The sequence below is a fragment of the Lepus europaeus genome, chromosome Y (assembly GCF_033115175.1).
Source record: "Lepus europaeus isolate LE1 chromosome Y, mLepTim1.pri, whole genome shotgun sequence".
NCBI lineage: Eukaryota > Metazoa > Chordata > Mammalia > Lagomorpha > Leporidae > Lepus > Lepus europaeus.
Window position 1 is genome coordinate 20,482,775 of NC_084851.1, and position 25,513 is coordinate 20,508,287.

The window sequence follows — 25,513 nt, forward strand, 5'->3', positions numbered from 1 at the left end:
AGTCATATTTCAAATATAAAAGCCCCCAGATGATAAAACCAAGTATATCCACAAATCTCTAAGAGATAAATGTAGAAATATAAGGAACATGATCAAGGAACTCAAAATGACTCCAGAAAAGTAAGAGAAAGTACTTCAATATTAGTATGTGAAGAAAAAAAAGATGGATGAGATGCCTTAAAAGGAATTCAAAAGTATGATAAGACTACTCAAAAAATGAAAAGCAAATACATTAGTTAAAGAAATTCATATATGGCATGGCTCAGAAACCACTGGGGAAGACAGAGATAATGATGAAAAATCAAACAAAATTTTAGAAATGAAAAATTCAATATGTCAAATAAAAAATATAGTGGAAAGCCTTAAAAAGAGTGATACAGAGCCGGCGCCGTGGCTCAACAGGCTAATCCTCCGCCTTGTGGCGCCGGCACACCAGGTTCTAGTCCCGGTTGGGGCACCGATCCTGTCCCGGTTGCCCCTCTTCCAGGCCAGCTCTCTGCTGTGGCCAGGGAGTGCAGTGGAGGATGGCCCAAGTGTTTGGGCTCTGCACCCCATGGGAGACCAGGATAAGCACCTGGCTCCCGCCATCGGAAAAGCGCGGTGGGCCAGCCGCAGCGCGCTACCGCGGCGGCCATTAGAGGGTGAACCAACAGCAAAGGAAGACCTTTCTCTCTGTCTCTGTCTCTCACTGTCCACTCTGCCTGTCAAAAATAAAAAAAAAAAAGAGTGATACAGAAGAAAAAATATATCAGCCACAATACAAATCTTTGGATCCATGTCAAACAAACAACAACAACAAAAAAGAACTTAGAAAAAAAAACAAAAGTAGTATTTCATATTTATGAGCTACTACCAAATGACCTGAATTTCTTAGAAATTCAGGAATGTGCAAAGACATAATGGATTAGAAACTTATTCAAGGCTGGCGCCGTGGCTCACTAGGCTAATCCTCTGCCTTGCAGCGCCGGCACACCGGGTTCTACTCCCGGTCAGGGCACCAATCCTGTCCTGGTTGCCCCTCTTCCAGGCCAGCTCTCTGCTGTGGCCAGGGAGTGCAGTGGAGGATGGCCCAAGTGCTTGGGCCCTGCACCCACATGGGAGACCAGGATAAGCACCTGGCTCCTGCCATTGGATCAGCGTGGTGTGCCTGCAGCACGCCTACCGCGGCAGCCATAGAAGGGTAAACCCACAGCAAAAGGAAGACCTTTTTCTCTTTCTCTCACTGTCCACTCTGCCTGTCAAAACAAAAGAAAGAAACTTCTTCAATGAAAAATAGCAGAAAACTTCTCTAATTTGGAGAAAGATGTGGCTATCCATGTGCATGAAGTACACAGGACTTGTGTGTAATAAACATGATCAGAAAAGATCATCACCTTGACACATTTTAGTTAAACACTCACAAGTAAAACATTAAAAAAATCCTAAAATGTACAGTAGTTAAACTCTAGATCTATTTTAAAGAATCACCAATTAGACTGACAGCTTATTTATCATCAGAAACCGTACAGGCTAGGAAAGAATTACTATGTTTCTAAAGTTCTACTTATGAAATGCATGTAAATAAATTTAAAATAAATAATTTGTCACCACCTTGCCAGTTTTACAAATGAAACTCAAGAATGTGCTATTCACAGAAGCACAAGTAAAATAGTAATCATAAAAGAATGTGAATTCATAAAATTTCATTGTAAAAGTACCAAGGAAATCCAAAACAATCAATAGAAATATTTATGGAAAAATAGTAGGACCAACTCATTACTTGTCAATAGCAAGTCTAAATGTAGCTCTCCAATTAAAAGATGCATACTGGCTGCATGGATTTTTAAAAAAAGCCCATCTATTTGAGCCTACAGGAAACATACAAACCACCCACACATAATTGAGGATTAATTTCCAACAATGAGTTCTGGGAATTCAACCTATAGCATATCCTACTCATTAGGGTGTGCCTTTTCCATGTCCCTAAGGTTAGCATTACTCTTATTGCCTCTTACCAGGGCTGCTACACCATTGCCACTGATTTCATTAGTAGCTTACCTCACCTTAAGTATTGAACATTTAGTATCCCTCCCTCATCTCCGCATCTAGTTATCTAGTCTCTGTGGGTTGGAACAACACAGTATTCATATCTTGTGTTCCTTCTCTTCCCTGCACCATCATTATTGATGAGAAACTGCAGCAATCAAAGTAATTGCTCCTTTTAATGTCATTAAAAATCCTGCCTTGTATACATTAGAAGCTATCTTATTAATTTCCTTTTCCATGTAACTACTTCCTGAAAAAACTAATGGAGTGTCTTGTAAAATTGTTAACAGTGATTGCACATGGATTCTTTTCTCAGAACTCTCTTTAGTTCCTATTCATCCCTATGTTTCATCTGCAATCCCTGTTCTGAAACTCGGTCATGGCTGGATCCATTCAATGACTAGACCACTTCAGTATATAAAGGAAGAGTGCTAACACTGTGATCCAGGAATATGTTTCATAACATCCATGAAATTATTATGCTTCATAACATGCATGAAATTCAAAGCACAACTGTACATGTCTGTGTGTGTGTTTGTGTGTGCACAGGTCTTCATCTGGAGACAGGACACTTAGATTTCATTCAATTCCCCAAGACATTTTATTAGCTTCCTAACAGTTGCAATGGCAACTAACTACATGCTTGATGCCTTAAAACAGCAAAATCATGAAATCAACAGGTGCATAGGGCTCTCAGAAGGCCCTAACAAGAGGATTGTCCTTCAGCTGCCCCAGCTTCAGACAGCTGTCAGCATTCTTTCACTTGTGGAAGTGGCATGCCAATCTCTGCCTCCATTTGTATGTGGCCTTTCTTTCTGTGTTTCAATATGATTTTTGTCTCTTATAAACACACTCTCATTGGGATTAGGGACCATTTTAATCTAGCGTGATCTCATTTTGATCTTTATCTTAATTACATCTGCACAAATATGCTATTTCCAAATAAAGTCACCTTCTGAGTTTCTTTATAGACATGAATTTAGAAATGGTGTGAATTTCTACCCACTGCAGAGAGACATGATCCAAAATAGTTATGAATGAAATTAAGTGCAGCATAAAATCCTAAGCAACTATAATGGCAATCCAGGGTCCTCATAGTCTGTGTCCACCTTACTATTTCTCTGAGCTGTGTATTTTGCTGCCACAGTCCACCCCACATGCCACTTACTCCTGGATCCTGATCCACTGTACCAGTCTGCTTCCTACTCACTATGGATTCTTTCTGCTGGTAGGTTTTTAATCTTCTGCCTCCCTCCCTTGGTATGCATACAACACACAATTCAGACTTTTACCCTCAATATCCTTGTTCCATATTTTGACAACTAGAGAGCTTAGCCAGTCTTATGGGTGACTCTTATTTCCCTCAAATAATTCAGAAATTGAAATCTGCATCCCTAATCCAATCCATATTGTGTTGAAGAATTGACATTCACTGAAACTTCTTTAAATCCTTGAGTGTGCTGTCTTGTGTACTTACCACCTATGTACCTGTTACTATAAGTGTTACACATATAAGTGGTAGTTATAGCTATAGTTATATATAGTTATTTAGTGTTATACAACTGAGTAGAAACATAAGCAGTTATTGCTTAAGAGGTATGGTACTATCACCTATGAGGTAGTTTTAACTGAGAGTTACAGAAGGTAAATAATTTTCCAGCATCACAAAGCTGAGGATCAGCAGATCTGCGGTTCAAATCCAGATTCAACCAAGTTAACAGAATGTGCTCTTGACAATGAAGAATCATCTTAGCACATTCAAATAATAGAAAAGAAATTGTGGTTGTAGCAGGATAAAGTGGTAGGAGATGGAACTAAGTAGATGGGTATCTGATTAGTAGGACCTCATGTGCTTGAAAAACTAAATAATTCTGAGCATGATGGGAATAAAATTGGGGAATGGACTGTCCACTCTGCCTGTCAAAAATAAATAAAAAAAAAATTGGGGAATGGAGAAAAATGGGATCATAGAAAACATGCTACATTTTTCAGTTGCAAAAAGTAAATTCACTTTCCATTCATTTAGTTATTCATTTAATAAATGATTATTTTCTGATGGACCTATAATGCACAGAGCACAGCTGTACATAAGAACCCTATCATAGGGGCTGCCAGTCTTGCAAGCTCTGGGCATCAGTAAGGTGACCAAAATACCTTCTCTCCCCTACCACTATTGTCTGCAAAATTACCTGAATATTTCAGACTGTGAGGTAACTGCATGAGTAATCATCCCTTTCTCAAATTCCAACACCTGTGTTAAGCACATTACATGTGTATCTCAGTGTAAAAGTACTAAAATGGGTGGCGTGTTGGTTCTCACCAGTCCTATTTTATGGCAGAACAAAGTGAGGCACAGAGATATTAAGCAATGTGCCTCAGGTCTTGAATCTGTTTCTAGCTAAAAAAGTGTCATGCCTAGGAAGCACTGGATGAAGAGTCCTCTGGAACCTGAGGGCCTGAGAGGCAGCTGTGGGTCTTTGACAGCTAACTGCAGGATGAGAGTAATTTTTACATGGCAGGTAAAATGTAAAGCGCATGAATGCATGGTGGCCATGGACAGAGACATAGAGCACTGGAGGCGAAGGACCACAGTGGCCTGAGAGCCATTCTCTGTTCATTGTCAGAGAAATCAGTTTATTTCCCTATCAGAGCAAGAGACTGTAAAGCATTTGGGGTGTGATAGGACTGGCAGGGAGGGGTTGGGGTATGTGAGAATAAAACAGGTGTGCCAGGCTCTCTGGGCACCAACTTCATGGTTTCTCTCCACTCTCCCACCCCAGGGCCTTGAGGCAAGTTGTTTAATTCTCTCTCAGTTTCTAAGCAGTAAAATTAGGATCAATGTCATGTCAGTCGGTCACTAAACATTCATAAAAACACACAGGACACACAGGAAAACATTGGTGCATTGATGGGCACAAAAAAAGCTCTAAGGAAACCACAGCATGCTCTCATCTTCCCAACTGTGGTGAGAACCAGTGATGTTCAACATGCTCAAGAAAGCATATGGCCTGCCAGATGGCAGTTTGTGAAGGCACCATTGCCACTTTAACAAGAAATGTGTCCTTGACATGAGGAATTCCCCTCTGAAGAACCCATTCTAAGATGCATATTAACTTCCTTGTCAAAGGATGAAGCTATAAACCACTTCTTAATCTGGTGGGGTTTTAGGTTGCTGTGAACCTTCAGAGACTTTCTTTTTCAAATACCCAGACAAGATTTAAATGACAGAAGCAGGGTATGAAAGTTGTACACTTAGGATAATCTCAACAACACTGAATGTGTAACCAAACTTACTGACACACATGCTTATATGTGTAAGAAAAAGTGACAAAGAGGTATTAGGACATTAGCAGCTTTTATGGCTGAGGACAATAACCATGAACTTTTAAATCATACTTTTTATCTTTTGATAAATTACCTATAAGGAACATCAGTTGTTACAGGAAATAAATTGTTAGACACCAACTAAGTAGAAAGCCTCCAGCACAAAGGAGAGTGCAAGAACACTGACTTGGTTTTTATCTGGAGGCCACCTGCGTACAGTGCTTGATCAGATAGAAATCTGGTTGAAAGGCCTGTGTCATTTTCAGAAATGGTTGTAATTGATCCTGCACCAATTAATGCTTGAAAGATAGCATCAATTACAACAGCTGTCTACAATCACAGTGAGGGAAGGGGTCATGGTCATTGGATTCCTGCACTAGGACACAAGGCTACATACCCTTTTATGGTCTTCCAGTTGCCTTGGGGTGAACTTGATTCATGCTCCTGCTAAGTATGCAGAGATTCCATTTTGGGATGACACCATCCCTTTCTGCTATCCCTGCTCATTACCATATCATTATTTTGGACTTAAAAGATCGCTTTTTCTCTATTCCTCTCAAACCTAAAGATAAAGAGTGATTCACATTTCCAATGCAACAGTTAAATAATTGTATCTCCTCATCCCAAAATCAGTGGGCAGTACTTCCCCATGGAATTAAAAATAGTCCTACTATATGCCAGTATTCTGTTGATAAGGCTATGCAACCTTTCTTTTGCAGATATCTCCCAGTTTTCACCTTTCATTATATAGATGATACATTACTAGGACATCCAGGTAAGGATTATTTAGACAAAGCATTTTATGACCTTCAGTGCAAGCTGTCTAAACAGGGACTGTACATAGCACTAGAAAAATTACAAAGGTAGCAACCTATAAAAGATTTGGGAACAATAATTACTGACACAACCATAAGATCTATAAAACCACATTTAGAGTTAAAGAAAACATCAAAGTTAAATGAGCTACAAAAGGTCCTATGGCATATTAATTGGTGTAGACCACATTTGTCCATTACTACTCTTCAAATGAGTCTTTTGTTGCAATTATTGGAGAGAGAGTCCACTTTAATTTGGTAAGAATAGTCACTCCTGAGGCTCAGGAAGCACTTCAATTAATAAATAAAATTTTGCATAAAATGGAACTACATAGATACAATCCAACAAAGGAAATAAATTACTTGTAGTCCCTACCAAAAAACACCTTTGGGAACAATGAGCCAAAGTCCAGAAGCAATCAGAGTCTACCCATATCTCTCATGTACCTCCTAACTTCATCACACCATACTTCACTATGATTATGACTCATTAAGTCAGGCAGAAAACAGTGTTGCGCTATTGCTGGGGTAGAGTACCACACCCTACTACTACCTTTAAATAAACAAGAAGTAGAATATCTACATAAAAATGATTCCATATGGCAAGCTGCTATACAACATTTTCTGGGAAAAAATAGACTCCCACTACCCATATTGGAAGCTGCTCACTCTCCTTACCTGCATGACCCATGTTATGTCTCAAATACTGAGTAGACACTGATTCCCCAAGCCAATATCTTATGTACACATGGTACTTGTACAGGAACAGCCACAATGACTTGTTATAAATTAAATAAAAAAATTTTTGTCCATAAAACTTGGCATAATGTTCAGGGTTCAGCACAACTTACAAATGACTTCCCAAGTGGTCAATGTCTTACTGACTCTATGTATGTGTCTAAAGTTTTACAATACTTAGAAACTTCCTATATTAAGCCAAAATTCTTCTGCATGGTCCTTTTAAAGAAACCTTTGCAACCTTCACAACTGACAGCCACATAGTGATGGCCAGTGGCTTTGTCACCACAGAACACACACTACTCCACCACCTGGAGCTGCTATAGGCCCATCTTGCCCAGCAATTGTTCCACATAAGCAGAATCCATGACCATCTGAATCCTGCTAGGAATGAGGTTGTCTCAGCTATTGAATATGAGCTGCTTTGTGCTGGATGTCTCCAGGAAAGCCAGGATTACCATCTCAGTTCCTGTTCCATCTAGACCAGTGAGAATGAACTACTCTTTGGGGGATCCAGAGGCATCCACTGCTGTGACTATCTGTTTCGTCTGTCCTGTCAGCTGGTCCATCACAGTCTGAATGTGCTGAGGAGAGGCTACCAGCAGAGTTGGTGTAATGATCTGGATGCACAGGGAGGGGCTGGTCATCCCTTGGAGATTCTGGCAGAGAGATCTGTGTAGGTGGTAATTCAACCACTTGTGGGTCCTCACTCTGTGATGAGCCAGTTCCTCCATATTTGTAGCCAAGATGAAGCAAGATCATTAGAGAACCTCAGGATTTTGCACCAAAGTGGCCTAAAAGCAGGTCCCATGTAGGCAGCAGGCAGCCCCTGGAAGAGAGGGCCCAGAGCAGTGAGACTGGGCTCCCTGAATAGGATGGCAGGAGCCTGAGACTATGGGCTTGTGGGGCCACAGGAAAGAGGTGACACTGTAGTGAAGGGGGGTGGGCCTGGGGAGTGGGCCCAGGGCACTGCCTGGTGTGGGCCCAGGAGTGCCACTGAGGTCACAGGGAAGGAGGGATCTGTTGTTTTTGGTAGTGGAATGAGAAGGCCATGTGAAGGTGGCCACTGGCAAGCAAGCGTCAGTTAGTCAGGAATGGCTTTGAAACCCACCTGGCCATGGAGCCTGCCTGGCAACAGGCTGTGATCGGATGGCTTTGGAAACTGCCTGGCAACAGGCTGTGATTGGATGGATTTGAAACTGCCTGGCAACAGGCTGTGATTGGATGGATTTGAAACTGCCTGGCGACAGGCTGTGATTGGTTGGGGCATAGATCGCCCCTTGACCAGATTGGCTGGTCTTGGCTATATAAGCTGTTGTACCAACTGTAATAAATGAGTCTGTGGGCTGCTCGCCTCAAGCCTGCTTTCACCTGACTCCCAGCGTCTGTGTATTGACTCCGTGCCTCTTGCCCCCACCATGCTGCTCCTCTCAGAAACGAACCCACTGCAACATTGTTGAGAAATCAGCAGCAACAGTTTTTGTAAGTGAAATGTCAGAGTTCCTGACCCTGGTGCAGCCACCTCTGCTGCCAGAGTGCTGGGAGGAGGAGGGGGGAAGTGTTCTCCCCAGCGCCAGCTTCCCCATGTATAGTTTTTCTATAATACGTATATTCAATGAATTCTCTAAAGACTAATACCAGCCCAGATTTCATTATGCAAATATACTATGACTTTTTTCAACATTAGAACATTCTTTGTGTAGCATATTTACCTAATTTCATGAGTTAATGGTATTTATTGTTATTTAGCAATAAATTTCTATCCCATTTGATGAGCAATGCTTACTTCAATTTCCCACATTATGGGCATGTCCTGGGAACAAACCAGATCAACATTCCCATTAACACTTCACTGATTTTTTTTTTTTTTAGATTTATTTGTTTAGCTGGATGTCAGAGCTACAGGGAGAGATAGAGAAAGATCCTGCTTTTTAGGGTTCGCTCTCTACAATGTCCAAGGTGGGCCAGACCAAAACCAGGAGCTTCTTTCAGGTCTACCATGTGGGTGATGGCAACCCAAGCACTCAGGCCATTTTCTACTTTTCCCAGGCCATTAACAAGGATCTAGATCAGAAGTGAAGCCACCAGGACACAAACTGCCACTGAATGGGGTGCAGGCATTGCCAGTGTCAGCTTTACCCACTATGCCACAATGCAGGTCCCTATTTCACTGAATTGTTGGAGACAATGGTCAGTTGTACCCAATCCCAACTGTTTTACCTTTTAGTCTGGATTCTCTTAGATTATATTTGAGTATTTTATCTACCAAATATTATTCAAAGAGGAAGAGAGTTTTAGAGCTAAATCTTCATATGTTCTAGGTAAATATGTTTGAGTGGAAGGCCATGTATATGTCCAGTATGTGTATCATATATTGTGATGCTACAAGGACAGTCTGCTAGATAAAATCCAGGACATCCTAATATTGTGTGGAACATAGTTATACTAATATTCATGTTGTTTAACTGAAATGTAAATTCAACTAAATGTTCCACCTTTCTAAGTCTGACTGCCTTACTCAATAGACACATAGGAACTTCTCAACTGATAAAATAATGACAAACTGCTCTTTATGTTGTATCATTGTGTTTTTTACTCCCTTGTTACCAAGTGTATAAAGTTACTTGGATATCATAAACTTCCACTCCCAACAACCATTTAACCAACTTCCCAATTAATTATACTAATTCTTTCCTAGTCCTATCTTTAGGTTTCACAAAATACTTCTTTTATAATTCTAAATTGACTTTTGCATTATTGTAGTAACACTCTACTGAAGAGTGGCTGGGACTATTAGTAATGCTCAAGCTATGATTCCTAATGAAAGCACAGGAAGGCAGGATCAATGCTTCCATAACAACAACAGTTGTTTTCTCAAATAGCCACAGGTCAGTCACCATGACTCCCAAGAATAGGAAGTCTTATGTGATGAAAGATTAGAGGGCTTGTGCTCTTTGAGCTAGTAATTTCATTTCTAGGAGTTTATTCTAAGGAAACAAACAAAAACACCAACATCTGCACAGAGTGTTCCTCACAGTCTTAATTGTAACAGCAATAAGTCAACAAATAAATGGGAACAAAAATGGAGACCAACATTCAAATCTCCATCAGAATAGGATTAGGTAAATTCCTGATGGTACACTCAAGGAAATTATTTTCCTAATGGGATCTTACCCTACTGTCCACTCTCAACAAAATATGTGGTCTCAAGAAAACATCAGAGACAAAAAAGATCTCCATGCTTAAAATCCACCAGTATATTCTCATTTTGTTTTTATTAATTATTTATTCATTTGAAAAAGATAAAATTCCATTTCAATTAAAAATTTAAATATATACATGATATATTCTTTGATTGTGTACAATGGGTATTTCAAAAAGTTTGAGGGGATAGAACTCAAAGTTAAATTTATTTTGTTAGAAGAAAATTTGAAATCTATATATATAAGGGATTTGTAAAAACTAATAGAAAATGTGTATTATAAAAATCTATACATAGATTCAAGCATTTTTCAACAAAAGTAATCTCTTAATTCCATTTTACATGAATTTTTGAAGTATCATTGTCTACATTGTTTTGCAAGATATACACATTGTGGAATAGCCAAACAAAGTGAATTAATACACATATCATCTCACACATTTTTAAGAGGTAGTAGTCCTTAAATCTATTTTTTCAACTATTTTGGAGATACAATGCATTATTATTAACCATAGCCACCATGTTTCATATTTTCTTCATGTTCCAGCTCAATCATCTTCTATATTTTAATTATATACCCACATTTTCCTTCCCCTAATTAAGATCTTTAACTTTATTGTTTGTCTCATCAACTTAAATGTTCTTGCCCTAGCTTCCTTAAAGTTACCCCATTATTATGCTTTAATATTAAATATTACCAATTAGTGAGGTCTTTCAACCTATTTAGCTAAACTAATATTTTCCCCCGTGCTAGGGCCTAATTGTCACATTACAGATTTTTATTTTTTTCTCCAGAGCTCTTTAAAAACATAAACAATTTTTATACAAAGTTTTAGTTTGTACCTCCTTCTTGAAATATGCTCTATGAGTATAGTTTTGACATTCAGCTCACTCCAGAATGTGAATTATAGAAAATTCAGATATATGAATCTCATTTTCAATACAAGTTAGCAATTAACAGGTAGCCCCATAAAGTAAAAAAGAAACCAAAAGAAAAAATCCAAAAAACTAAAAATCAGAGCAATTACATTTGTTATGAAAGAGTGATTTATAAGCTGACAATGCAGAGGTAGTCAGTACTACATAAGGAAATGTCTACCTTTAAATTTCTGGGAAATTTATTGGCTCCTCTAAAAAAAGCAGGAGGGACATGGCTCAATACGGATGTGTTATATTTTGATAGGCTACAGCCCTTTTGCCCACATGGAAAGGGTAGTTGATGGGCTGTGATTACCTGGGCGCACAAGTGTAAAGAATGAGTCTCTAATGGTTGAAGCACTAATTCACCAATTAAAATAGATGGATTTCAGGAACAAAAATTGAGACACATATAGCAGACAGGCCTTTTTTTTTTTTCTTTTAGACAGGCAGAGTTAGATAGTGAAAGAAGAGAGACAGAGAGAAAGGTCTTCCTTCCAAATGGCCACCACAGCCAGCACGCTGTGGTGATCCAAAGCTAGGAGCAGGTGGTTCCTCCTGATCTCCCATGTGTGCACAGGGCCCAAGCACTGGAGCCATCCTCCACTGCCCTCCCGGGCCACAGCAGAGAGCCAGAACAACCGGAGCAGAATCTGGCACCCCAAATGGGACTAGAACTGGGGTGCCAATGCCACAGGCAGAGGACTAGCCAAGTGAGCCACAGCACTGGCCAGACAGGCCTTGCATATATAGGGTTTGGAAATACATGAAGGAATAAATAAGATACAAATAAACCAGTGCTTAAAGATAATTTATAGCCCTTGATGATTATGCTAGAATAAAACAATGAAAGGCAATCATTATAGCTTCCTTGTCAAGAATCAAAAAGAAAAAACTGAAAGTATTGAGTAAAGGTAAGAAATTATAAAAGGAGACATCTATGAAATGCCATTAAAATACCACACATAAATGAGGATCCAATGATTTTTTTTAAGAAAAATGTTAATAAAGTTAACAAACAATTAGGGCAATTAGTAAAACAGAGAGAAAAGTAGCACAAATCACCAATTTCAGTAGTTAATACAGGATCATCTTTCTTTATAGGTCATAGCCTTCACCAACATACTGGGGTTAATGTGTGAAATTCTTAGAAGTAAAAATTTGACTACAGAGATCAAAATTCACCATATTTTGAAAATCAAATTTCAAAAACACAAGTATAACTTAAAACAGGGAAACTCCTGTATATATCCAGTAAGTTGACTAATTTTGAAAATCCCAAACAACCAACTGAAAGAAAAAAAACACTCACACAATAAAAATTTCAGGTCCCTACTTACAAAATCCTCCAAACTTTTAAGGAAGACAAAACAGATCCACATTTTCCAGATCTAGCCACAGTAGAAATAAGCAGAGAACATTTTTAAATTTCCTTTAGAAAACCAGAATTTCATTGATGATGAAGCAAGTGGACCAAGACATGAAATAAAAAATTAAGTTTTTTTAAAAGCATCCATTCCATAAACTGAGCTAGAGGTATCCTAAGCAAAGTAATAATGTAATAAATGAAACCACATAAGAAAGCATATCAATAGCAAGCAAGATATAATAAAAATTGAAACAGTGGTTAATGTTCTCAGACAAGTCATCCAGGTAGGTAAAAAATTACAAGAATAAAAACCACATGATCATTTGGATTGCACATTGTAAATCATTTAATAAGGCTCAGCATCTAGTAGAAAAAATAAAAGTGCTAGCAGAACACTGAAAAATAAAAGCCAGTGACTGCATTACCCTGATCAAGATTGAAGGGAACTTACCAAAACAATGCAACTAATAATACAGGATCACTGGATATTTTTCCCCTCCTGGGAGTAAACCTGGACAATGATACCTGCTCTATCTCTCTTCAACTTTCTAGTGCAGAAGTAGTAAGAAATATGACAGTAAGAAGAAACTATAAGGTGCAAAGATCAACTTCTAAGTAACAAAATGTGAATATATTGCATGTTGTTTATATACAGAGATGAACCATGAAATTTAAAAACACATACAAGGGATAAATAAAAGTACTAGAAAGATCAATATATAAATAATACATTAAATATATGAAATCCACTAGATTATTAAGTACAGCAAGAATAGAAAATAATATTAAAGGGCAATAGACAGACTAGAAAAAGTCTGTAAGAGAAATGGAAAAAAGGATGAAAGTATTCAGTATCTTTAAATATTCTTAAAATTAAATTTAAAATGAATTAAAAGAAAAGCGTACCACATATATATCATGAAAAACAAAGGCTCGGAAGTCAATAAACAGCCCCTAAATTTTAACTGACCTGAATGAAGTCGGCTGCTGTGACCCCCAGGCAGGATCCTCTCAGGAACAGGGACCAGGGAGGCAGGAGGGCCCAGCAGGTGGCAGGACCTGGAGGTGAAGACCCCTCCTCTGTTGGCAGGTGATGTAAGGACTCAGTGTCAAAACTGACTCCAGGACCGGCCCCTACTTTTCTCCCCTGAAGATGCGCATCTGCACTGTGAAGGGTGCTGATTGGCTCCGTTCTTTATTACATAGTGCGTGCCCTCCTCTACCCAAACTGTCCAATCAGGGGCGCTTGCGTAAACAACACATAATCACGCGGGATCTTGATGTCATAGTAGTCTTCCGGTTTTGCGGTGGAAAGAGGTCCAGGGAGGAGTTTTCACGGATGGGAACCTCCGACGGTAAGGAGCATCCGTCTGTTTTCTGATCTTCCTTCACGCAGGACGCCTTGCAGAGGTGAGTGTGCGGGACAGGGAGTGAGGGGAGGGGAAGCAGGGTTGGCAGAAGTTGATGTTCTGCCAGGCAGGACTCCCAGGGCTCCCAGGGGTTGTCCCTGGGCCTCATGTCACTGCTAGCACCTCACTGCCTTCGCCCCCACTGGTCCACGGTGTAGGCCTGGCCTGGCACCTGGGACTCCAGGCTCACAGAGACTTGTCAGCCCAGGAGCCATCTCTGGGCAGCTGTGTGGCAGCAGTTGCCCATCTTCCCTGATTGTGCAGTGGGGATGAATGGTCGTTTGGGAGAATATGTGCTGGGGGTGGGAGGGTGCATGCAGGTGAGCGGCTGTCCTCTATGGGGTCCTCGGTTCCCCTTTTCATCCCAGGGCTGACCTTACTCATTTTAGTTTTCTGTTTATGTCAGACACGGGGTCTCATTTCGCAAACTCTGACCTCTCAGCATAGCTCATTCTGGGAGTCTGATATCAGTGTTAAAGACTAGGCAAGTTAAAATCAAAACTGCTTAATTTGGCTCAAGGCTTTTGGTCCAGGTTTTAGTGGGGCAGAAGGACACTGTGGTTTGATACTTAAATGTCGTTTTATCACGTACACATTCCCTTAACAGGCTGTCATCTGTGTTTGAAGGTTCAAAATGGAAACTTTGGTCACATTTATGAATGTTGTAAAAAAGATGTCTGTTCCATGATAACCTTTCCAATCCTGAAGATAGAAAGTATTACTTAGATTCCTAAATTATTTTTAATTTATATTTTAGCAGGGTAACTTTTCAAGATTAACAGTATAATTGACAAAATTTCTGTTTATTGAAGGTGTGCAACCTGATATTTTGATACATGACTGGAATTTCAAAAGTTTATGGAAAATTCAGATTATCTTTTAATCCATTTTTCACATACCTTTTGTAGTCCCCTGTGCATATACATCATGAAATTATTAGGACAATTCAACTAACATATCCATCAACTTACATAGTTCTAAAAAGAATACTTAAGATCTTAATAAGTTGAGTATCTAACACTGTATTCATCTCATTACTGTGCATATATTAGATCTCAAGGAGTTAATTTATCTCATAAGAGTAAATGTGTGTTGTTAAGTAACATCTTCCCATTTCCTCCATTCTCAGACCCCTGGTAACCACCATTCTCTTCTGTGTTTAAATTTGACTTCATTATATCCCACATATAAGTGAGAGTATGTGGTATTTATCTTTCTCTTTGGTATTTCAAATACTGTAATGTCCACGTTGATACTTTTGGATCCAAGTTGTGAAAAATGTCAGAATTTTCTTTTCAGGGTTGAATGGGATTCCACTGGGTGTGTGCATTACATTTTCTCTATTCAGCTGTTGTCAGACAATGTGGTTATTTACATATCTTTTTCTTGTGAAACAATGCTAATTGATTTTACTTTCTTTTAATACACATCCTGTAGTGAGGTTGCTTTTTTTCAATTGTTCCAATTTTAATTTTGTTTGAGGCACCTGCATACTGATTTCTATCATGGATGTACCAAGTAACATTCCCACATTTTTTAAAAAAGATTTTATTTATTTATTTGACAGGTAGAGTTACAGACAATGAGAGAGACAGAAAGGTCTTCCTTCTGTTGGGTCACTCTCCAAATGGCCACAACAGCAAGAGCTGTGCTGATCTGAAGCCAGGAGCCAGGTGCTTCTTCCTGGTCTCCTGTGCAGGTGCAGGAGTCCAAGCACTTGGGACATCTTCTACTGTTTTCCCAGGCCACAGCAGAGAGCTTGACTGGAAGAGGAGCAACTGGGATTAGAACCAGCACCCATATGGGATGCCGGCACTGCAGGTGGAGGATTAACCTAGTGTGCTCTGGCGCTAGCCCCAAATATTCCCACAATTTATGTTTTTCCTCTTCTCCACATCTGGTTCAGCATACATATAATTTTTTTTCTTTTTGATAATACCTATTTTAGCATATGTGAGGTAATAGATATTGTGACCTTTATGAGCAGTGCTGAGCCATTTTTCATATGGCTGCTTACATATATGGATTGGAAAAACTGATCAAATACTTTGTCCAGATTTATTACAGTATTTGCTTTTGGATATGTATGTTCTTTGTAGTATTCCCTTAATCATACTATCATTTGCTAATATTTTGTCCCATTTCTTTCTCTTTAAATTTTTCCCTTAGTATGCAGAATTTTTCTTCAGTTTTTTAAAAGCTTTATTTGTTTGAAAGGAGAGTTATAGAGAGATAGATAGAGAGAGAAAGAGCAAGGGAAGTCTTCCATCCACTGATTCACTCCCCAAATAATGCAATGGCCAGAGCTGTACTAATGTGAAACCAGGAGCCAGGAGTTTCTCCCAGGTCTCCCAAGCAGGTGCAGGGGCCCAAGCATTTGGGCCATCTTCTACTTCTTTCCTAGGCCATAGCAGAGAGCCGGTTCAGAAGTGGAGCAGCCGAGACTCAAACTGGTGCCCACATGGGATGCCAGCACTGTAGGCAGGTGGTTTATCTGCTACGTCATAATGCTGACAACTTCCTCAGTTGTTTGTTTTTACCTATAAACCTTTTATTTAAGATATACAACCTTCAGGCATTTATCAATACAAATTTAGGAACATAGTGATCCTTCCCATCCTGCCTTCCTTCCCACATGCACCCCCACCCTTCTTCTTCCCCTCCTATTCTCATTCTTATTTTTTGCGAAGATTTATCTAAAATCTATTTTATACTAACTTTAAACACAAAAGATTCACCCTACAGTAAGAGTTCAACAAATAGTATGAAAAAAAAAAAACTGTTCAACAGTCAAGACAAGGGCTACTCGAAGTCATTACATCTCAAAGTGTCAATATCACTTTTTTTATTTTTTTTATTTAATGAATATAAATTTCCAAAGTACAGCTTATGGATTACAAAGGCTCCCCCCCACCCATAACTTCCCCCCCACCTGCAACCCTCCCCTTTCCCACTCGCTCTCCCATTCACATCAAGATTCATTTTCAATTCTCTTTATATACAGAAAATCAGTTTAGTATATATAAAGATTTCAACAGTTTGCCCTCACATAGCAACACAAAGTGAAAAAATACTGTTGGAGTACTAGTTATAGCATTAAATAACAGTGTACAGCACATTAATGACAGAGATCCTGCATGATATTTTTTAAAAAAGATTGATTACTTTTCTATGTAATTTCCAATTTAACACCAAGTTTTTTTTTTCATTTTCAATTATCTATATATACAGAAGATCGCTTCAGTATATACTAAATAAAGATTTCATCAATTTGCACCCACACATAACCACAAAGTGTAAAAATACTGTTTCAGTACTAGCTATATTATTACTTCATCTTGGGCAATCCATTAAGGACAGATCCCACATGGGACGTAAGTACACGGTGACTCTTGATGTTGATTTAACAATTTAACACTCTTGTTTATGGCATCAGTAATCTCCCTAGCCTTTAGTCATGAGTTGTCAAGGCTATGGAAGCCTTTAGGGTTCACCGGTACTCTGTTAGTTGCCACAGATCAGGGAGTGCATTTGGTATTTATCTTTTTGGGACTGACTTATTTCACTAAATATATTTTGCAGTTTCAAATGTAAGGATTTTATTTTCATTTTGTTTTTTTTTTTTTTGCAATCTTACTTCCTTATTTTTGCTTTTGTGACCTGTGCATTTGGTGTCATATCTACATTATCACTGAGGCTAATGCCAGTGGATTTGCTCCCAGTATTTAAGAGCTTTAAGCTCTGAGATCTTTTGTGTAAGCCTTCAATCCATTTGGATAGATTTTCAGGCATGGTGTAATATAATTCACATTCAGTTTCTGGCAGGTGGATGTCCAATTTGCCCCTGCCTCCAATGCTGGCCCCCAAAATGTCCAGTGAGTACACTTGGTGAACCCAATCTCACCTGCTGGATCCAGCACCTCTGATGCTGTGCCTGGAGCTGGGCAGTGATAAGGTAGAAACTGGCAGAGTCCAGTTTTGCCCTCACTTGCTGTCTCATCTCCCAGGCCCATCCTGCTGTGCTCTGCTGCTCTGCCCTGTCTGTAACAGGAGATCTCAGAAGGGGAGCATTCAGGGAGAGGTACATGAGGAGAGTTTGTGAAGTTGGGGAGAAACAGACCTTACAGTGATGGGGTTGGGCTCATGGGGCTGTGCCCCCTCTCTGCAAGTCAGAGATGCGGAGGTACTTCAAAACTTTCCAGGAGGAATGGACATTTGTCATTGTGTTACAACCCTGCTCAGGATGTCCACATCCCATATTGGAGTGTCTGGGCTAAAGTCACATCTTCCACTTCCAGCTTCCTGCTCATGTGTGGTCCTGGATGGGGGGGGGGTGAGAGTTGTAGTGAATCCTTGCCACCCAACTGAGAGACCTGGTTTGACTTCCTGGATTCAGCATGGTATGGCACAGCCATAGCTGTATTGGGCATTTGTGAAGTGAACAAATGGATGAGGGTGTTCTCTCTCCCTCTCTGTCTCCACGCATGTCTCTTTTTCTTCCAAACTAATTAACAAATTTGTAAAAACTACTTGGAATAATTGGTACCAAATCAGAGTTAAATTATAGAAGTGACTTCCTCGTGTTACATAGCATATTGGAGTAACTATACTTCATAGCAATCTTATTTTATATTTTATTAATAAATAGAAGAATGGAGCACCATGGCTCCCATTGTGAAGTGTAATGTCAGAGAAGGGAACATGTTGTTTACCCTGATTTAATCAGCACACATGGATTAAAGGCCCATAGATATGTACAATTATTGTCAATAAAAAATAAAACACAATTTTACTTTGTGTATAACATTACAGGTTGTTAAATATTTAAATTAATATCACAACTAATATGATCTTTAGAAATAGTTTATTAAGACAACATAATCTAGAACACATGAACTGGCATTTTGTCCTGCTAAGTGGAGCAATCAGGAGGCAGTGTTTTACCTTAAATTAATGATTAATACTTTTAAATTGTTTCACATAAGAAAAAAGGAAGTATTTCTTAAAGTGTACATGGAATTACTTAGAATTAGGGCAATATCAAACATAAAATATGGAATTCAATGACAGGTTAATTTTGATCCAAAAGCTTCTTGAAACCAATGTATAGTTCTTTCATACAAAATATTGTCCATGAATTTTAAGGCCCCTCATATTCATGGTTTCGAATATTTTTGAAGTAAAATGAACATATTTTAATTTCATGTTCCACAAAATATTTGAAGCCCCCTGATATATTTATTGGTCTTTAGTTTCTTCTGTGAAGCCCAAACTCAGGAGCCTATCTGCCCGGTCCTCACTATCCCATGTTTTCAGTGAATGTTCCATGCTTTGTACTGTTTTGGAAGTCATATAATCATATGCACAGTCTAAGATAAGCCTATTTTCATTATTCATCCAAATACTTCATATTATTTACACTAACTCTTCATTGATTATCAGTTCCAGCCAGCTTTAGTCTGAAATCTATCTCCAGATACCGACCTTTTCTGCACTGTCCTATACATGGACTCACATAATGTTACAGTACGTGGTGTTTTGCTTTTATTTTCTTTACTCTCTTTTTTCCCTTTTTTGGGTCTCATTACTTTTGTGATATGTCATTTCTTAATCAACTTTGATTTCCAAGTAGTATAGCATTATAAAATGTATACTACATACTGTTTTTTTCCACATCCGTATTTGGGTTGCTTTCACATTTGGATTTCATGAATATTGCTGCAGTGAATATTTGTGTGCATGTGGGCTTTGTATCTTTTAGTGACATATCTTGGAAGGAAATTTTTGAGGCATTAAATAATCCTATGTGGAGCATGCTGAGAAACTGCCAAATTATTTTTCCTAGTGGCCTCACAGTTTTACTGGAAGTTTGTGAGGGTTCCAGGTTCTCCATAACCCTGTCAATGTTAATCTATGGCTGAATCAGTCATTTTAGTGAATGTGAAGTGGGATCTTCCAGAGGTTTGATTTGCATTTCCACAATGACTAATGTTAAGCATACCTTTTTTTGTAATATTAAAATGTCTTACTGAAATCACTGTTTCATTTTATTATGCTTGTTAATTATATTTTGTATTTTTAGTATAAAATCCAAGGTCTTTTTTAAAATTTTTTGTGTTATTTTCATTCTGTGATGCAACATTGAATGTTCTCATTGATTATATTTTCAGAATGTTCATTGCTACTATACAGAAATGTAATTGATATTTGTATCTTTTATATTTTGCAACATTACTGAATTTTACTTTGAATGGGTTTGTAGTAAGTTCCTTAGGATATATTTTCTTAGTATATACTAAGTTAATCTTCTGTATATAAAGATAATTGAAAAATGAATCGTGATGAAGAATGGAATGGGAGAGGGAGTTGTAGATGGGATGTTGCAGGTAGGAGGGAGTTTATGGAGGGAAAAGCTGCTATAATTCAAAGGTTGTACTTTGAAAATTTATATTTATTAAATAAAAGTTAAAAAAAGAGTGTGCCTTAGGCACTACAAGTAAAGTTGACTCTTTTTATTTCTAATCTGACTTAATTTTGTATTATGATTTCTTTAGCAGAATCCTCTAGTGCACTGTTCAATAGAAATTCTATGAGGATTTGTGTTTTGTTCCTATTTTATAGGAGTTTACTGTAGATTTCCCATAGGTGTTCTTCCTGAAATTCTTTTTAATTCCTACTGTGTTTAGCGTTTTAATCATAAACTGAATTGCTCAAAAAATTTCCTCTATCAATGAGGCTATCCAAACTTGATTTCCTTTCATTAGCATAAATTATTACATAATTATTTATCTGTAACATTTTCTTTGTTTAAATTTGAGAAGCAAAGAGACATAGAGCTCCTATCTTCAGGTTCACTCCCCAGATATCTGCAGTAACCAGTTCTGGCTAGAACTGAAACCAGAGCCAGAAGCCAGCAACACAATCATGGTCTCCTATTTGGGTGGCAGGGACCCAGTTGTACCATCACCACTGCCTCCCAGAGTCCAAATTGACAGGATACTGGAGTCAGAAGTCAGAGCTAAAAACTGAACTATAATATAGAATGAAGGCATCTTAACCAGCATTTTAAAGGATAGGCCAAATGCCCACCCTTAACTTCTCTAGTCTGTTCCTTTGGGCTGCCTATCTGTTTTTACACAAATAATACACTGTTTTGATGACTTTTGCTTTTGAATTAAGAGAATGTGAAACTTCCAGTTTGGAACATATTTTTTGGTTAAGTTTATTCCTAAGTATTTTATTTCTTTTGATGCTTTTGAAAATTCAGTTGTTCTTGCTATTTCCTTTTATTATTGTTAATTTTTAGTTTATAAAAATGCAGCTATTTTACTATGCTTATTTTGTATTCTGAAACTTTGTTGTATTTGATTATATTAACGATTTTACTGGAGAATCTTTAATATCCTCTACTTGAAAGGTCATGTTAATGAGGCTGCAGAAAGGTTCTGTTGTTTGTCCTGTGAGAGTCAGAATACTATCTGGTGGACACTGGGTTAACACTGCTAACAGACTCCACAGAATCACCTAGGGCATCACACCACCTCTGATGCATACACTCCCAGTTAGACACTACAGCTTCTTAAGCGATATCCTACACTCTAGAATGTGTGCTGGGTGTTCCCAGCAGCAATCTATAAGGATGACTGGTCTTATGAGCTTATTTGAGACTCAGGTCCTCCAAGCTGCCTGAAAAAGAGTATTGGGAGCTGTGGAATAGTGATTCTGAGAGCACCAGGTGACTGCTGCCTGCACTTCAGGTTATTACTATTCTAGCCTAGCACATAAGCAATGACCGCTTCTATAGCCAGTTAGGAAGAGGAAGATTGTTGCCCGTAACAAGGAACTCCATCCAAGGTACAACCTTTGATAGAGATGGAAATACAAAGCCTGTTCAAAAACCCAAGGCAAAGATTCAGTGAGAAAAACACACTTGGTGCACATATGTTCCTGACAGAAAGTGATCTGTAACTCAACAGAGAGGGATGGAGAGCTGATAGTCATCACTGAAAAGGTGCCAAAATCATCTTGAAAGTGCAGTTGATGGTGTCCTAGGTGCAGAATGCTTGTTTGGAACCTGACAAATTGCATATTTCAGCATACATTTGATGTAAGAAAATGATGGTGCATGATTGAGAAAAGAGCTACTGAGGCATTTAGGTGTTGTGTTTTTTTTGTTTGTTTGACAGGCAGAGTGGACAGTGAGAGAGAGACAGAGAGAAAGGTCTTCCTTTGCCATTGGTTAAACCTCCAATGGCCACTGTGGCCAGCGCACCACACTGATCTGAAGGCAGGAGCCAGGTGATTATCCTGGTCTCTCATGGGGTGCAGGGCCCAAGCACTGGGGCCATCCTCCACTGCACTCCCGGGCCATAGCAGAGAGCTGGCCTGGAAGAGGGGCAACCGGGACAGAATCCAGTGCACCAACAGGGACTAGAACCCGGTGTGCTGGCACCACAAGGTGGAGGATTAGCCTATTGAGCCATGACGCTGGCCTCATTTAGGTGTATTTCATAGAATTTATCTGACTGCCATCCCCATGGGACTGGAAGACCAGAGTAGTCCCATTCTGCCACATTTGGGCTCAGCAGTTTATTAAAACTTTAATTAGTTTTTTTTTTTTCATTTTAAAGGCACTAAGACAGATATTCCATCCACTGAATCTCTCATCAAATTCTCACAACAGCTGGGACTGAGCCAGTCTGAGGTGAAGATCCCAGAACTCAGTCTGGGTGGCAGAGACCCAAGTAGTTGAGCTATCACTTGCTGCCTCCTAGAGTGTATTTTAGAAAGAAACTGGATTGCTAGTAGGGAGGGGTCTCAAACCTATGCACTCAGACACAGGTTGTGGGCCTCTAAAGATCTATCTTAAGTGTAGTGCCCAAATGCTGATTCATCTATTATTTTACGAGGACTGCCACTGGAGGCCAAATCCACTCTCCTGGCTCTGATGATCACAGCCCCTAAAGTTCCCACGCACAACCCATCCAAGGAGTCTTCAGAGCAGCAGACTCCTGCTGTGCTCCCTATCCAGTGTACCACCAGGTGCTGTTCTCCCTGACTTCTCTCCATCCATTATCCACAGGCTGGCACCCAATCTGGCCATCCTCAACAAAGTCAGAATGCTTTCTACTGATTTGGTGATGAGGGCAGCTTCTAAGATTACTCATTTCAGGTAAATCTCATGGGTTTCTCTAGGCCTTCCTTGACCTCTATGTGGCCCATCTACCTCATGGCAGATGAGTGGCTGGACCCCTGGCATACTAGGTCTGGAACCCCACAGGCACCCCTCTGAGACATCACCTATTTACTAGCTCATGGCATAGATAATCATGGCCTTATTGGGCACTGAATCATAGGCCTTTAGGTCTTCAATTCACTAGTGCAGTGCACTAGTCCTGCTGGGTCACTGCCTAAGAGGGAGACTAGCCCTTAGTATACTTTTATGGTCATGACTATTAAGGCAAGACATGTTTTCCCATGAACTCTGGTGTTGTTCTTCCCCACCTTTCATTTACCATTTCTGATCCTTGGTGTGGATTTACTTTGTGATAGTCTAATATCATTCTCCAGTATCTGCTTTTCTAATATCTCAACTAATAAATTAAATCTGGATATGTTGGGGTTCACTATATCTGCTTCCTGTTTCATTTAGTTTTTAAATGTAGCTCTTTAGCAGATAATGCTTTTTAAAAACATAAATCCAGTACCATTATCTCATCTTTCAAAATTGATAATTTAATATCTTATAACCATTGCTTCTGATTGTCACATAGATTTTGACTTAGTTATGGCTGGAAGAATGGTTAGAGGATTTTACTTTTACACTATAGGCCATGAAACCAATGTTTTTCTTCCCATTACTATGTATTTCCCCTCCAATTACACAATTTGAGACCAGGGAAATTAAATATGTTGGGTTTGGGGAACCAGTAGACTCTTTGAAGCCTGAACTTTGTAACACTTTATGAGTCTTGGACATGCTAGTGGGTCCTTGCTGTCTATTCAGATAAGAATTCTGAATATCAGCTAAAATAAAATAGGTGACATGGTAAGGTTTTTAGCATTTATTCAGGTTGTATAGTGTGGGCATGAAAGCACAGAAGAAGGCCTGGGTGCTCCGAGTCTTTTATCCACTTCCAAAGAGGGAGCCGCTACATAATCTGATTCGCAGATGGGCAAACAGGTGAGGTCAGATAGGGGCATGAGATCATGGCCGGTGCCATGGCTTAACAGGCTAAGCCTCCACCTTGCAGCACTGGCACACCAGGTTCTAGTCCGGTTGGGGTGCCGGATTCTATCCTGGTTGCCTCTCTTTCGGGCCAGCTCTCTGCTATGGCCTGGGAAGGCAATGGAGGATGGCCCAAGTCCTTGGGCCCTGCACCTGCATGGGAGACCAGGAGAATCACCTGGTTCCTTCCTTTGGATCAGCACGATGCGCTGGCCACAATGCGCAGGCTGCAGCGGCCATTGGAGGGTGAACCAACGGCAAAAAGGAAGACCTTTCTCTCTGTCTCTCTCTCACTATCCACTCTGCCTGTCCAAAAAAAAAGGGGGGGGGCAGAGGGTAAAGATGTGGTTTCCAGCTCACAAATTTAATCACTTAATCCTGTCTGCCTGTCTATATCAGGATTTACATCTATGACCGAGAAAGGAGAAGTAGATGGTAGGTATACCATTTCTACATTGCTTCATTTTCCACTTGACATGAATCCTAAGCAACCAACTCTATGTCCAGTACCCAATGAAGGGAAAAACCATGATATGTAATTAGGATTAACAAAACCCTTTGGGGACCAGTGCCATGGCTCACTTGGTTAATCCTTGCCTGCAGTGCCAGTATCCCATATGGGTGGAGGTTTCAGTCTCGGTTGCTCCTTTTCCAGTCCAGCTCTCTGCTGTGGCCTGGGAGAGCAGTGGAGGATGGCCCAAGTGCTTGGTCCTCTGCACCTGCATGGCAGACCAGGAGCAAGCACATGGCTCCTAGTTTCAGATAGGCATAGCTCCGGCCATTGCAACCATTTGGGGAGTGAACCAATGGAAGGAAGATATTTCTCTGTGTTTCTCACTGTCTGTAAATATACCTGACAAATAAATAAAAATCTTAAAAAAAAAACCTCTATGACTCTGACATCTGTATGTAAGTATCCAAGTAAACAGAAAGTTTAGCAGATCTCTTCCTGCTAGTTTGGAATCATATAACAATGGTTACAAGTTTGTAAATTTTTTTTTGACAGGCAGAGTGGACAGTGAGAGAGAGAGACAGAGAGAAAGGTCTTCCTTTGCCATTGGTTCAATCTCCAATGGCCACTGTGGCCAGCACGCTGCTGCCAGCACACCGCGCTGATCTGAAGGCAGGAGCCAGGTGCTTATCCTGGTCTCCTATGGGGTGCAGGGCCCAAGCACTGGGGCCATCCTCCACTGCACTCCCGGGCCATAGCAGAGAGCTGGCCTGGAAGAGGGGCAACCGGGACAGAATCCGGCACCCCAACTGGGACTAGAACCCGGTGTGCTGGCACCGCAAGGTGGAGGATTAGCCTGTTGAGCCTCGGTGCCAGCCATAAGTTTGTAAATTTTAATAAACTCAAAATTTGGTCTCTGAGCTCCCAGGGCTGATTGTGTAGTTAATGTGTGCCTGGGATGTGCTTGTGTTTCCTTGTGTTAGTGCATGCATGAACATATACATGTGTATCTGTACCTTGTTTCAATGTTATTC

General features: G+C 39.7%; 1 pseudogene; it reads left to right on the forward strand.

Annotated features, from left to right (window-relative positions):
* The first annotated feature begins 13,544 nt into the window (after positions 1–13,544).
* LOC133754140 (Y-box-binding protein 2-like) overlaps positions 13,545–25,513 on the forward strand; it is an 80,196-nt pseudogene continuing 68,227 nt past the window's right edge.